General features: G+C 51.3%; 1 protein-coding gene across 2 annotated transcripts in view; it reads left to right on the top strand.

Annotated features, from left to right (window-relative positions):
• Nucleotides 1-1,263: 1,263 nt before the first annotated feature.
• Nucleotides 1,264-14,471, top strand: part of AKT2 (AKT serine/threonine kinase 2) — a 43,492-nt gene continuing 30,284 nt past the window's right edge. For both annotated transcript variants that reach the window (XR_008911612.1, XM_056796200.1), the window contains exon 1: nucleotides 1,264-1,474. The gene's annotated coding sequence lies outside the window, so the exon portion shown is untranslated. The remainder of the gene's footprint in view (nucleotides 1,475-14,471) is intronic.

Here is a 14,471-nt window from a genome sequence, read left to right as displayed (position 1 = left end):
CGCACTGGGGTGACTGAGGCAGAGCCTTGCAGGCCTCCCCCTTGTTTTGGGAGGGTCAAGCCTCTTCAGTCTCCTCTTTGGGAGTGATTTGTTTGTTTTTTGAAGGATCCATGGGACATTATAGAAACCATGGTGCTAGAGGTGGGTGGGTCTCTGTTGCTTGGGCCTTAAGATTCCCAGAGCAGGGAGGGGGAGAAGTGTTGGTTCTGAACCTCCTTGGTGGACCAAAGAAGTGACCACCCTCCCTCTCTGGGTCAAGGGAAGATCCGAGGGGGCTGCAGAGAACCTCAGACATTTGAGTCTGACTTTCTCAATTTACAAATGTGTAAACTGAGGCCCAGAGACAGGTACCAACTGCCCAAGTCCCAGAACCAAGCCATCAGACTGTGGAGGGATGACTTTTAACTTACTAGCTCCCAGACCTTTTAAGGTAAGGGTTGGAGGAGAGGAGTTTTTAGCAAAAGTGGAGATGCCTTCCATGCCCCCTGCTGGCCCAGATCCAGACCCCCAGCATAAAAGGCTTAGGCTGCACCCCATCCCCCCCATTCCCCCAACGCCCTCTGGCGTGATCGCCCTGGGACAGGTGGCAGCTACCATGGTCAAGACAGTCCTCGAAGTGACTTAGTGACCCGTCTCTTGGCTCGCCCCTCGAGGGAAAAAGGGGGGCAACTCCCCCGGGGGTTCGAGGTCCTGCCGGGACGGGGTTCCCTTAGGTGGGCGGTAGTGCTATGACCGTCCCCTTCCCCCGCTGCTTTAGTGGAGGCCTGAAGACAAAGGATGTTTCTTCCTCCGCCCCTGGACCAAGAGGAGTCCCTAGGAGGGATCGCCTTGCCCGGGGGCTGCTAGGAAATGATTCAGGTGCCTTGGGGGCACTGCGCTGCCTCTGGCAAAATTGCGCCTGCGCGCCTCACCTCACTTGGGTTTAGGGATTGGGCGCTGTAACACCTTCCTTCCCACCCCCGTTCCAAGCGCCTGCGCAATCCTTTATAGGGAACAATTCGGTTCTAAACACCTCCCTAACCACGCCTGTCGCAGGCTCCGTTTTCTTTCCCTGATGCCCTCCCTTTCTGAAACTGCGCAGGCGCAGCTACCGGGCCAATTTCCCAGAGTCCTTCAGCCGGAGTTTGCGCACTTTCAGCTTTTGCACTGCCCTGCCTCCCCTCCCCCGCTCCGGGCGCCTCATTCGTCATCTATACGTCAGTTCCTGTTTGTGGCTGGAGGGGGCGGTTCTTCCGGCTAGGGGGCGGGCGGGGGTGGCGAGTCGCGGGCAGGGGAGGGAGGGCCGGGAGGGAGGGGAGGAGTACTGCGGGAGGGGGGCGCGCGCTCCGTCGCTGCTGCGCGAGCTGTTGGGGCCTGACGCCGAGCTCGATCCACGGCCACCCGGGACCGCGGAGCTGCCGCAGGAGGCCGCCGCCGCACGGCGATGGGCGGGAGCAGGCGCCCGCCGACGACCCATTGCGGCCGCCGGTGACAGGTGAGGGGGGGCCAGGGGAGGGGGCGGCGGCGCAGGGCCCCTCCCCCCGGGAGAGCGGGGGAGGGGGGCGCAGACTGTATCCAGTGCCATTACAGGGAGGGGGTTGGGGGCCCGGCCTACCCTGACCTTGGCCGAAGCCCCCTCCCCAGGGGCACGCTGATGGCTTCTCTTGTCGTCCGGGTCACTGGCCTGGTCCTCACTTCGAGGGTCCGGGCTCCTCGGACCTCCCCCCCTTCCATCGTCTCCGCTGCTGCTCCTCCTCGTGCCAACCTGTCCGTGGGCACGGCCGAGAGGATGGGAGCTGGAGGGCAGCTCCGGGGGTCCCTCCACCCGGAGCTGGAGCCACCCGGGGTAACCTTTGCCCGCTGTGTTCGCCGGATGCCTCGGGCAGGGCAGCTGGTGGGTTTGAGCCGCCTCTTTGCGGTCAGAGGGGGAAGCTTTCTTTCCTTTATTGTAAATGCCCTTCGCCTTAACAGTGCCAAAGAACTGGCACTTCCGTGCCCACGGCAAGCTCATTGAGAGATTTCCCCCTGCGTTGGGAGAATTCTTCTTTGGGAGGCTCTTTGTGGCCCAGGATCTGCCCCGTGGGAAGAAGCATCCACACAGGCAGGAGGAGGCACTTTCCTGGGGTAGGGAGGTGGCCAGCTTGCAAACAGTTGACTTCTCAAGGTGGTATAATGGAAAGAAGCCAGAAGATGTGGGTTCAAATCCTGGCCCTGGTACTAATGACCTTGGTGACCTTGGAAAAGTAATAGATATAACAACTGACCTTATTCATCATTTGGACAACAGTATACCAGTAACTGGTTTATGTAGCATTTTAAGGCTTCCAAAGGTCTTTCCATGTGTCATCTATCCCCTTTGAAGGTTACTACCAGGATTATCACTTCCATTTTACAGTAGAGGAAACCAAGAAGGTAGGTAACTTGCCCAAGGTCTCTGCAGCTAACTTGTGAGACAGAAGTTTAATTCAGGTCTTTCTGAATCTTTACCTAGCACTTTAGCCAATAGGCCTCAGTTTCCACATCCTTAAAATGAGCAGGTCAAATGAAGGCCCTTTCTGGTCCAAAAGTCTATGAACCCATAAGTATTAGCTTTGTTTAGAGATAGTGCTGACTCTCTCCAGTGAACCCCAAGGGACAAACATCACCCCAGTCCTTAAACCAACCCACAAGCAGAATTATGTGGGAGGTAATTAGAACTAATAATTCTTGGCCATCAGTCAGGGCCCCCACTACAGTCCTGCCACTGTGTGGATGGATGCTGGCCTCTCTTCTTCATGAAGCTATTCAGGTCTGTTGGTGAGCAGAACTTTGCTGCTGGTTCTGAAGAAAGTCCTTGGATCTGTCAGGAAGTCCTCTCAGAGGTGAGAAAGAGACAGGTGCCTTCTAGTTTCTCCATCTAGATTCTGGGGAGAGCTGCTTTGTTTTGTTCTTCCCCCTAAAAAAAGAGTTCCTTTATGGCTGAAGCAGTGTTGAGTATAAGGTAGGTGACACTTATTCAGGAAACATTTCCAGAGTACCTACTTAGATTGGGATCCTGAGGAGGAGGGACCATGCCCTCCCAGAACTCCTAGCCAATAAAAGGAGATAATACCTCCCCAGACAAATACCATAGGAGAGTTTGCTCAATGCCTATAGAGAGCCATAGAGGAAAGAGAGAAAAAAACAGCTGACATTGATCGAGAATTTCAGTTTTCAGAGGGCTCCCCATTCATTCTCTCCTTTGATGCCCACAACAGCCCAACAGAGACAGGTACTACAGATATCAGATGAAGAAACTGAGGGTGGCCTAGAAATCTCTAGATTTGCCCATGTTGACCCCACTGAGTGGCAGAGGTAGGGATGGGAGCTGCTGAAACCTCTCCTGATTCTGTGCTCTGGGTCACTTGGGCATTGGCCTGGGTAATTGGAGGAAGCCCAGAAGATTGGGAAAGATGCCATCCTTGTCATCCAGCCTCTGGTGCACTAACTTGGTAGGCAGCAGATAGAATGTCAGAGAAGATTCCTCATGATAACCATAATCAGTGACATGCTTTAGGGTCTGCAGAGTCCTTTATGGAGGTTCACTCAACTGACCTTCCCAACAACCTAGGGAGAGAGGGGCTATTATTACCATCCCCGTTTTGCAGATGATTAAACTGAGCAAGGCAGAAGTTAAATGCCTTGTTCAGGGTCACACTTCAAGTCAGATGTCTGAGTTTGGTCTTGAACTTGGGTCTTCCTTGTTCTGTCATCTGTCTCATCTTCAAATATCTGATTGGGTTTGTGTGGAGAGTCTTAGATTTATTTTCTTTGGCTTTTGAGGGCAGAAAGAGGACCCTGGAAGCCAAGGGGGGCTAATGAGAGCTCTTTAAAAGTTCCGAACTCCATGTGTCTGAGAGGGAAGATAGCCTTTTATTGGGGATATTGTGAAGGGTGTTGGGGGTTTTGGTAGAGCTGACCCAGGGGATCCCTGAGGTTACTTCTAGTTCTTATATTCTGAGTCAGACACATGGAATCATTAGAAGCTAAGCACAAGGAAGAACTGTATGGATAGATTGAGTGAAGTTGGGATGGTAAGGGGTTGAGTAGAGCTTACTGGCTCTCCTATGTGGCAGTGGGGGCACCTTCTCTCTGACCCAAAAAGGGTCTCTCTGACCATTAATTCCTCTCTCAAATTTCTGATCTCCGTCTTGCCCTTTCTAGAGAAGTTTGTGATTACCACAGGTCTTGCCTGTGTCCTAGCTCATTTCTTACCCTCTGGAAGTGATCTCTGTCCTTCCTTCTCCCAGGTCAGGGATCTCTCTCCTTGTCTCTGCCTCAGCCCTGTCCAGCTCTCACTATTTCTCTCATTTTGATGTTACATATTAACCCCATCCTCCTTCAAAGGAATCTGACTCTTGCTGCCTTCCCTGGCAGCTGGAGCCAGGAATGACCAGAAGCTCCATTTATTTCTCATTCCCTCATTCAAAACCTGCCATCTTGACTTTTCTGTCAGAAGGGACTTTAGTGGCCATGTTCTGGGAACAGAATCCTGCTCCAGGCCACCTGACTTAGTTAGCCAGGCTCTGATGGAAGCTCCCTACCCTCAGGAGAACCCACTGTCTTTCCAGGCTGCTCATTCCACTTCTGGCTGCTTTTATTCGTTAGGGAGTTCTTTCTGACGTGAGCCTGCAGTTGCCTTGTTTCACTAGATACCTACTGCTCCTGGTTCTTCATTCACTTCTGCCATTTTTTTTTCTGGACAAGTAGTGAAGTCCCTGGTGTTACCTCAACTCTCTGAGTGTCTTTCATTCACAATTGTCTTATCTTTTTTCTTCCATCCATTGGCTTCTTCTTGTCCTTTCCCTTAGGCATTCCTTCTGACAATTCCTTTTTTTGACCACAGCTGCTCTTTGGGGTCTCTTCCCTACCATTCACTGCCTCCTTCCACAGAGAACATCCTTTTTTTTTTTTAATCTCCTCCACCCCTTCTTTTTTTTTCATTCATTTATTTATTTATTTTACAGTTCATGCTTATTGTCATGTTCTTTCCCTCCCCTCCTCTCTCCTCTCCCCTCCCGTAGCCAATCCACTGGGTTTTACATGTGTCACTGATCAAGACCTATTTCCATGTTATTGATATTTGCACTAGGGTGATTGCATAGAGTCTACATCTCCAATCCTATCCCCAGAAAGCCATGTGATCAAGCTGTTGTTTTGCGTCTGTGTTTCTGCTCCCCCCGTTCTTCACAGAGAACAGCTTTTTGATTGATATTGAAGCCTGGTCTAGGCTCAACGTTCTTCTGTCACCTAGGCTTGGTGGCTTTCCCCTACTTTATCATCTCATTTCCCAGAGCTTTTCAGGAGAGAAGGAATTCCTCTCCCCTAAAGCCCTTTTTTTCAGATAGAGAGTTGGAGTCACAGAAACCCAGAGAAAGGGGCTTGGCCTAGGCCATGGAGCAAGGCACTGATAGAGCCTCGCCTAGTACCCTAGTACCCTGGCCACCTTTTGGATAACCTTGGAGGGCTTGACTTCTTGTTTTAGTCCTGTGACCTTGGACCAAATTTGGAGTCAAAGGATGTAGGTTCAAATCCTAGAGCTATCACTTCTTAGAGCAGCATTACTTCATATCCTCAGGCTTCACGTTCCTCATGTGTAAAATGAAGGTCTTTAAAGTCCCCTCTTCTTTGTAGACTTAGGACCATCGGTTATCTTTGGAGGCTTTGGTTTCTTCAGTTCAATGCCATAGATCCGCAAGCATTTCTCTAAGTCCTCCTATGGGCCAAACCTCTCTGCCAGGCCCTGGGGATGCAAGGACAAAAGAATCCCTTCCCTCAACAAGCTGATATTCTCCTTAGGGAGGGCTATGACATGCCTAGAAATCAGTCTAGTATAAGTTAAATGAGTGGCAAAGGGAGCAATTGGAGGGGTGGTCTGGGGAAGTGGATTGGCTTTCACTGAAGGACATTTGGAGCAGATGGGCCTAAGGCTCCATCTAGGCCTCAGATTCTACAACTGGACTTTGTTGGGCCTTGTGAACTACTCAGGACTCTCTCCTTGGGAAGGACCCTAAGCAACTCGATGCCTGCCGACAAAGAGGCCAGAGCGGGGGTGGGGTTGGCTGTGTCAGCCTCCTCCAGATGAAAGACCAAGAAGTAGGAGGCCCCAGTTGGGGGAATTGGACCTGGGCACAGGCCGGGCCTTGGGAGAAGAGGATGAAGGGAGCTGGGCAAGGATCGCCTCTCTCTGTCATTGGGTCGGGAGGGCAGGGCAGACTCCCTGGAGAAGGAGCTACAGCTCCCTGGCATGGTTTTGGTCCATGTGGAGCAGAACAGTGAGTTGGGAAGAAACAGTTGTTTTAAGAGAGGTGGCAGGCCAGCTGCAGGTTCTCCCCTGGCCACTGCCACCCCCCCACCCTTCCAAGGCACTCAATCTGTCCGCCCTTGAAAGCTCCCTCACTGATGGTACTTGGAGGGGAGTTTATTTCCTGCTTTGGCCTATTATTTTCACTCAGTTCAGAAGCTGTCCCTCTGGAGACCAAGCTCCCCGAAGACCTAGAGTTGTTTCTCTGCCTTCCGTGTCCCTTCCTGCTCCCCAGGGTTAGTTAGGCACATGGTAGGTAGGTGTGGAAGGACAAGGCAAAAGTGCTTATGACCTGGCATCCTGCAACTTCCTGTCTCCCCTGTGCTGCATGTGTGTGTGGTCTGGCCTCTGCCAGCTGATGGGCACTGATACCTCCTTGGAGGCTGTCTCTCAGCAGGAATACTCACTCCAGCCCCTCCTGGCAGGGCAGAACCCGTCCTGCTCCCTCCCCCTCTCTCAGCTCCCGGGGTAGGGGGAGTGGGGTCTTGGGAATGACTGACCTTCTCCTGTTCTTCTGTGGTCCTGGCATCCTCTTGCCCCATTTTAAAGGCTGTTTCAAATGAATTCTGTTGGCGTATTTTGTGTTCATGCGGCCCCCCCTTCTTCTGTAACAAAGAGCAGTTAAAATAAGCCAACAGATCCCGTGTGTCTGCAGCATTTGACCCCCTGAGGTGCCCCCACCCCACAGCTTCCAAGGTCCATTCTTGGGCTCATTATTGGTTGTTTGGTTATTTCCTGCCTTCATTATTCCTTGTTCAACTCTGTATCAGCTCCTGTGACTTCCCCCCTTCCCCTGAATTCCTCACGGCTGTCATCTTTCCTGTACAACAGTGTCCTATTACATTCTCTTATCCCAAGGTATGTGAGCCATTCCCCAATCAATGGGCACCCTCGTGGCCCCCAGTTCTTGCTACTAAAAAACAAGTAAGTTCTTCTGGGAATCCTTCAGGGATATGGAAACCTTGTTTCTGCTTTTGATCTCCTGGGGATATATAAATGCCCAATAATCTTAGGCTGCTTTTAACTCAAACCCATTCACGTAGGCCCCCACGTCCCAGCTCAAGGTCTCAAAGTGTGCTCTGAAGAAAGATGGCCTTGTTGAGGGAACACATGTGCCTAGTGGAGGACGGTGATGGTTTTCCAGGCCAAAGGGTAAGGGCTAGTCAATGGGGGAGGCATCGCTAAGTGACTTGCCTGGGGTCACAGCTAGGAAGTGTCTGAGGTCAGATTTGAACTCAAGATCTCCTGACTCCAGGCCTGGCTCTCTATTCACTAAGCCCCACAGCTGCCCCTGTCTTATTCTTACAGTTTCTCAGTGTCCCCGGCCCCAGCAAACTTGGCTTCTGGCTGGGTCCTGCTGTACCCAGATGGCCAGAAGGCTGTTTCTGGCATCTCAGGCCCACCAGCTACTCTGGAGAACTTCCTTGTTGGGGGAACTGCTGGGCGGGGTGTTTTTTGCTCAGCCCGCCAGGCCAGTATCTCCTGACACCTGGTCCTGCCCATGAGCTTCCCCTGCCTCCCCAACACTGCCCTAGTCACTTTAGAATGCCTTCATGTGGTCAGATCTTGAGATTTGAGTTTCCTGAACTCCCTTTAGGGAGGAGGAGGAGGGCTTTCATTCCTGTTTGCTCCTATGTAAATCCCAAGTTCTGGGCTATGGTCACCCTACAGCTTTGGAGAAGGGCCCTCCAGTAGGGGACCTTATCAATAGTGATCTTGGTGGTAATAATCATAATAATGGCACACATTTGCTTAGCAATGGAAGGTTTGCCAAGTCCTTAATATCTATGAGCTCATTAGATGCTCACAATCATAAATTGTTGTAATAATAGCTGACATTTATATGTGTGACCCTGGGCAAGTCACTTTACCCTGTTGGCTTCAGTTTCCTCATCTATTAAATGAGTTGGAAAAGGAAAGGGCAAATCAGTCCATTTTTTTTTCCAAGAATACCCCAAATGGAGTCAACAAAGAGTCAAACATAGTTGAAACAACCCCAGCAATAACATCAGTGTAGCCCTTACTCTGTGCCAGGCCTTGTGCTAAAGCTTTAGAGTGATCTCATTTGATCCGTACCACTATCCTGAGAGGGAAGTGTTGTTGCTCACTTTAAAAGTAAGGAAACTGAGGCTCTGTTAAGGGATTGTCCAATATCTCTAAACTAGTTAGAATTGTGGACTTGACACCCAGGTCTTCTTCATTGACTCCCAAGTCTAGTCCCTAACATGCTGCCCTTATCCCCCCCCCCCCCCCCCCACTATGGAGGTGTTCCTTCTGAGCATTTTGGTATGAGTGTGGCAGCCCTGGGGAGGGAGGCAGAGAGGATCTAGCCTAGGGAATGTGCAGGGATGGCACAGATTAGCTTTGAGGACTCAGAGAATTAAGCACCTATAATAAATGTTAAATACAGCTAGCTACCAAGGTGAGACACTCCATGCCCCACTTATACAACGTGTCTACTGATAAATAAGTATAGGCCATATACCAGATCATAGTCAGTGACCCGAGCAAGTGGGGCTGGGGAAGCCAGGAAAGGCAAAGGCAGCTGGGGTGGGATGGGGGACGGTTGCAGGAGTTAGAAATGAGTCGGGATGGCTTTGCAGGCGTGGCCTCAGCTTGAATAAAGTTATGGAAGCAGGAGGTAGAGAATGCTATTTCTGCAGAGCAGCATAAAGGCTATCCAGGCAGAACCAGGAGAACACTGTACTACCCAGAGACTGACACACTGTGGCACAATCAAATGTAATGGACTTCTCTCCTAGCAGCAATGCAGTGATCCAGGACAATTCTGAGGGACTCTTGAGAAAGAACTGTGGGAGTGGAAACACAGAAGAAAAACAACTGCTTGATCACATGGGTCGATGGGGATAGGATTGGGGATGTAGACTCTAAACGATCACCCTGGTGCAAATGCCAATAATATGGAACTAGGTCTTGGTCAATGACACATGTAAAACCGGTGGAATTGTGGTTAGCTATGGGAGAGGGGAAGGAAAGAACATGAATCACATAACCATGGAAAAATATTCTAAATTAACTAATTAAGTAACATTTTCAAAAAATAAAAATAAATAAAATGAGGAGACTAAAAAAAATGAAGGCTATCCAGGAAAGTAGGGGAATGAGCTATTGCCAAAAGCCAAATGTCTGGGGATGTCAGCAGGGCCCAAAACAGAGCTTTAGCCATTGATAGTTCAGTTTGCCAGTGCTGTTTTGAGTTCCATTCAGTTCATCAAACTTCCTTGAGTGCCAGGCACTCTTTAAGGCATTTGGAATACAAGGATGAGCCTGAGAGGCCCTGCCTACCAGGACTCTTATCTTCTACTTGGGGGCGTGGGCTGGGGTTTGCTGGGAACCTAGAATTGTGAATTGGGGTCTGGAACGAAACTCGGAAGCCCTCGTGCACACTGCTAAGGCCGCAGAAGATCACTAGGGACCCAGCTGTGCCCAGGCCCTTTATGGTGGCCACTGAGGGCCAGGAAAAATCTCAGAGGGCTCATGGCAAAGAAAGAAGAGCTAAGACACGTGTGCGGGCAACAGTCATAAAAGGAAAGTTGTAGTAAGCGCTCCAGGAGAGAGCATATCTGTTGGCAGGGTGTCGTGCATGGAAAGAGAGCTGGGTTCAAGTCCTACCTTCTCAGCCTTGTACTCATTGCAGCTGTGTGGCTTAGCCAGATTTGAGTTTGTGCTACTCTTCACTCACAACACTCTGCCTTTGTACTGCCCAACACGCTCTCTCTCCTGACAGCTTCTCAAAATTCCTCATTTCCTGCAACACTCAGCTGAAGTGCTGAAGTGAAATGGAGGGCTTTGCTGACTGCCCTCAGTGGCTGGGATCTCCCTCCCCTCCAGTGACCGTACTTCTTTGGCAGATTCTCATGGGTGACGTGTTGTCTCCCCTGAAGGTGCCTCGCACGTAGTGGGTGGCTGCTAAGCACTTTTTGCTGATAGAGCCCCAGTGCTCAATTTTCATTCCTCTCTAAGGGGGCAATGGTAAGGAGTCATCGTAGAGCAGGATGTGCTCTTGTGACAGTGGGGAAGTCCCTTCATTCCTTGGAACCTCAGGTTCTACATATGTAAAGTGGGGCTATTGGTGTGGCTTGTGAGGAAAGAGCTGTGTCAGAGCTAAGCCCAGGACCCCACACGTGGCCCGCCTCCAGAAAAGCTTATTGGAGTGCGTGCAATGATTAGAGGGAGCTGAACCTGAGACCTTGGGGGCTTTCCAGCCTCTTATTTGGTAGACTAGGTGGATAGTGAATGGCCAGAGCAGGCTTTAACAAGGGTTCTCTGGTCTTCCAGCTACCGCACTACCACTTGCACCAGGCTCAATTTTCATTCCTCTCCAAGGGGGCAATGGCAAGGAGTCATCGTAGAGCAGGATGTAGGAAAAGGATCAAAAGGGACCATCAGAGGAGGAAGGCCGCCCCTTCCCAAATGAGGAAGCCGAGACCAAGGGTGATACACAGCATCTGTTTCAGAATTCTAACTCGGGTCTTGGGACTTCAGAGCTCTGCCCCTTCTACTGTACCCTGTTGTCTTCCAAAGTACAAGGTCCGTGTAAGGACACTGTGTGATTCATTTGGGCTGGACTGGTGGGGGAATGAGCCTGGAGGACGGGCACGTTGAGGCTAGGCTGTGCAGGGCCTTGGTCTAGTGGAGACACGGGAGGGATGCGATGAGAGCCCTTGTTGGAAGAGAAGGCCGATGATCAGAGGAGAGAACCTGGAAGCAGGGAGGCCGGGTAGGAGGCTGGTTCCATAGCAGAGGGGAGGGCAGCTGAAGGCCAGCGAGTCTCACGGAGAGGCCAGCGTGCTGCGGTCTGCCGGACAGGGAGGGAGGATCTGGGGTGTGCACACTGGCCCAGGCCCTGAGCTACCATGCAGGCCTTTTGCACCTGGGTGTTGGCTCTCTCATTGGCTGTTTTGTTAGGCATGCAGGTGGAGAGGGCCCTTCCCATGTACCTGGATGCCCCAGTCCCTGGGGGAGGCCGTCCGCTGGAACCAGTTGTGCGTGGCGGAGGGAAGGACTGGAATGGAGAGTTAGGGGAGTGAGTAGGGAGGCTGCAGTGGCTCTCTGGGAAGGTTGTCTGTGAAGAGTTCAGTGAGTTGGAGGTGTTTACCTTGGAGCAGGGGTGGACGGGGCTTCCCTTCCTCTTGTGCCATCCCCCCCACCTGCCCTCCAGGTGTACCAGGAAGACAGCGTTCTCTTTGGTCCCCAGGAGGCCAGGGAGGCTGCCTTCCCAGACCCTGCCTCTACCCTCCGAAGGCGGGGGCTGCGTGGCCCTCGCGGCGAAGCCACTGGGCTGCTGGCAGGATGTGGTAAGGTAAATAACTCCTCGGCCTGCTGTCAACAAGCTGGTTTCTCACCTCCCTGTGGAGGGAGCCCGCCTGCCTGCCTGCCTGCCTGCCGCAGGCTGGGGTGCAGGCTTATTGGGGGCGGCAGTGGGGGGTCTGTTGTCTCCATGACCAACGGCCTCAGGAGGACCGCGCCAACATTGCCGGCCTGGTGACAGCAGACTCCATCAGTTGCTCTTTTGAGCTAGCATCCCTTGGGGCCTCAGGACATCCTCCTCAGGGAGGCAGGTGGAAAGAACGGCTGATGCTGAGGGGGCTTGTGCGATCTCTGGGCCCTTGGGTGGATGGCTTCAGGATCTGGATCTCTGAGGGCTGGACCAGATGGCCTTGTCAGACTTGTAGCCTGAAATCAAAGGACCTCTAACCAGGAGAGGCTGGAATGGGGGGGGGGGGGGGAGTCTCAACCCTGCCACTGGCCGGCTGTGTGACCTTGGACAGGTCCTTTCCCATTCTTGACTCTCAGTTCTCTCCTGTGTAAAAGGAGGAGTGAGACTGCTGTCTAGTGAAGCTTCCCACCCCAGCTCTAAATCCTGTGATCCCAGTGTTTTCTTGGAAGTTCCTTGAAGTTTAAAAGAAAGACTTAGTAAGTAAGACTCGCACCCAGGTGGGGGTGTCCTCGAGGATAAAAAGTGCTTTCCCTATCACGACCCCATCGGATAGATGGGTAAACTAAGACCCTGGGGAGTTTTGTGATTTAGTCAGGGTGCTTAAGCACGTATAAGGAGCAGCAGAATTAGGAACCTCTCCTGATTCAGAACCCAGCATCCTTTCTACTTCCACCTGCCTGATCCATGTCATTTAATGAACACATTTCCTTTCACTTGAAGCACTGACTTTGAAGTTGAAAGGCTGGACAGAGCTCTGTATATAGTGAAACCTCAGTTTTTGTGTCTCTAAAATGGGAATCTGGGGGCAGCTGGGTGGCCCAGTGGATTGAGAGCCAGGCCTAGAGACTGGGGGGGGGGTGGTCCTGCGTTCAAACCTGGCCTCCGACACTTCCCAGCTGGGTGACCCTGGGCAAGTCACTTAACCCCCATTGCCCAGCCCTCACCACTTTTCTGCCTTAAAACCAATACACAGTATTGATTCCAAGACGGAAGGTAAGGGTTTATTTAAAAAAATAAAAAATTAAATGGGAATCTTAGTCCTTGCCCTAACTTGCCTGGTTGTTATTATTCTGATGACCCTCTCCCTCTGTAGTTTAGTAGATGAAACACTGTGGTGGATGTGGAGCTTTGGTTTTTCAATCAATTAAACTCCTACTGAGGGCAGGCCCTGTGCTGTCCTGGGGGTACAAAAAGAGACCAAAGACTGTCCCTGCCTTCAAAGGGCTTATAATCGAATTGCTCTTTTTTAATTAACCCTTGCCTTCTGTCTTGGAGTCAATACTGTGTATTGGTTCCAAAGCAGAAGAGTGGTAAGGGCTAGGCAATGGGGGTCAAGTGACTTACCCAGGGTCACACAGCTGGGAAGTGTCTGAGGCCACAATTGAACCCAGGATCTTCCAACTCCCAGCCTGGTGCTCTATCCATTGAGCTACCAAAATGCTTCTAATATAATTGTAATTTAAAGCAGACTACAGATGACCAGCCCAACTGCAATATTTGCCCAGACTTGGTGGGTAGGGGGCAGGGGTACTCCCAGCTTCAGTTGGGATTTTCAGACCTTTCTTCCCAACTTGCCTCTCCCCCAAAACGTGGCGGTATACTGGGTTTTTGAAGACTTCATCCTAAACCCTGCAGTCTAGAAAGTCTCTTAGTCATTGTCTCTTGGCTTGTAACACAAATAAACACTCATTTTGCAACTCTGAGTAATTAAAGGATTGAGCACGTCAAACAGTGGGGGCTCTTGGGTGTTAGGCTGCTGCTGTCTTTGTGGGTGGCTTGTTTTAACCCTCTCATTTCATGGGAGCAGGCCCTGGGGACGTCCCCGTCCCATGTGCTCAGCCACTGGCTTTGTGTCCCTGGGTTGCCCATCTGATCTCAAGTGGGTTGGGGGCTGAGGGAGGAACCGGGTCTGCAATGATCCTGGTCTCCCTGCCTTCCAGATGCTCAAGGCCAATTGGGAGCTTGGAAACATGGTGAGAAGCCCCAGTCCCTGCCTCTGGCAGCTCCTGTGAGGAGCTGGTAAACCTCTTAGCCCTTCTGGGCAGGGAGTTGTATGTCCAGAGAAATAACTCCACCTTCCCCAATGGCCCCAGGCCTAGGCGCATCTTTTGGGTTTTCCTGGCCAACTGGTTAGAGGTGGGCCTTGGAGCTCTTGGAGAAGGGTCCAGGCCCTTTCCTGGTTTGTAGATTTGTAAGCCTGTCATTAAGGAGATGTTAGAGATAGGTAAGTTATGTGCTTCCTCTGGGAAATCTCTCCCAATTCTCTAGTGTCCTTGCTCTCCTGTTCCTCCATTTCATCCAACTTCTTACCTTTTACCTGCTCTAGCTTTTCCTAGAGCACACAAGCTGATTGAGGGCAGGCGGTTTTCCTTTTGTCTTTGTATTCCTGACACTTGACACAGCGCCTGGGGGCAGCTGGATGGCCCTGTAGAGACTTCAGATCTGGCCTCAGACACTTATTAGCTGTGTGACTCTGGGTGAGCCTGCTGGCCTCAGTTTCCTCATCTACTAAATGAGCTGAAGAAGGAAAAGGCAAAACCACTCCAGTATCTCCGCCAAGCAAATCCCAAATGGGATCATGAAAAGTTGGACACTGAAAAACAACCAAACAGTAACAATCATAAATACTTGCTGAGTTGGTTTGGATGTGAAGTTGAGACTCATTCATGCAGGGTAACTCATTACACCTGGCCAGGAAATCTCTTTTAG

Source organism: Monodelphis domestica, chromosome 4 (assembly GCF_027887165.1).
Source record: "Monodelphis domestica isolate mMonDom1 chromosome 4, mMonDom1.pri, whole genome shotgun sequence".
NCBI lineage: Eukaryota > Metazoa > Chordata > Mammalia > Didelphimorphia > Didelphidae > Monodelphis > Monodelphis domestica.
This window is presented reverse-complemented; position numbering and strand designations above follow the sequence as displayed.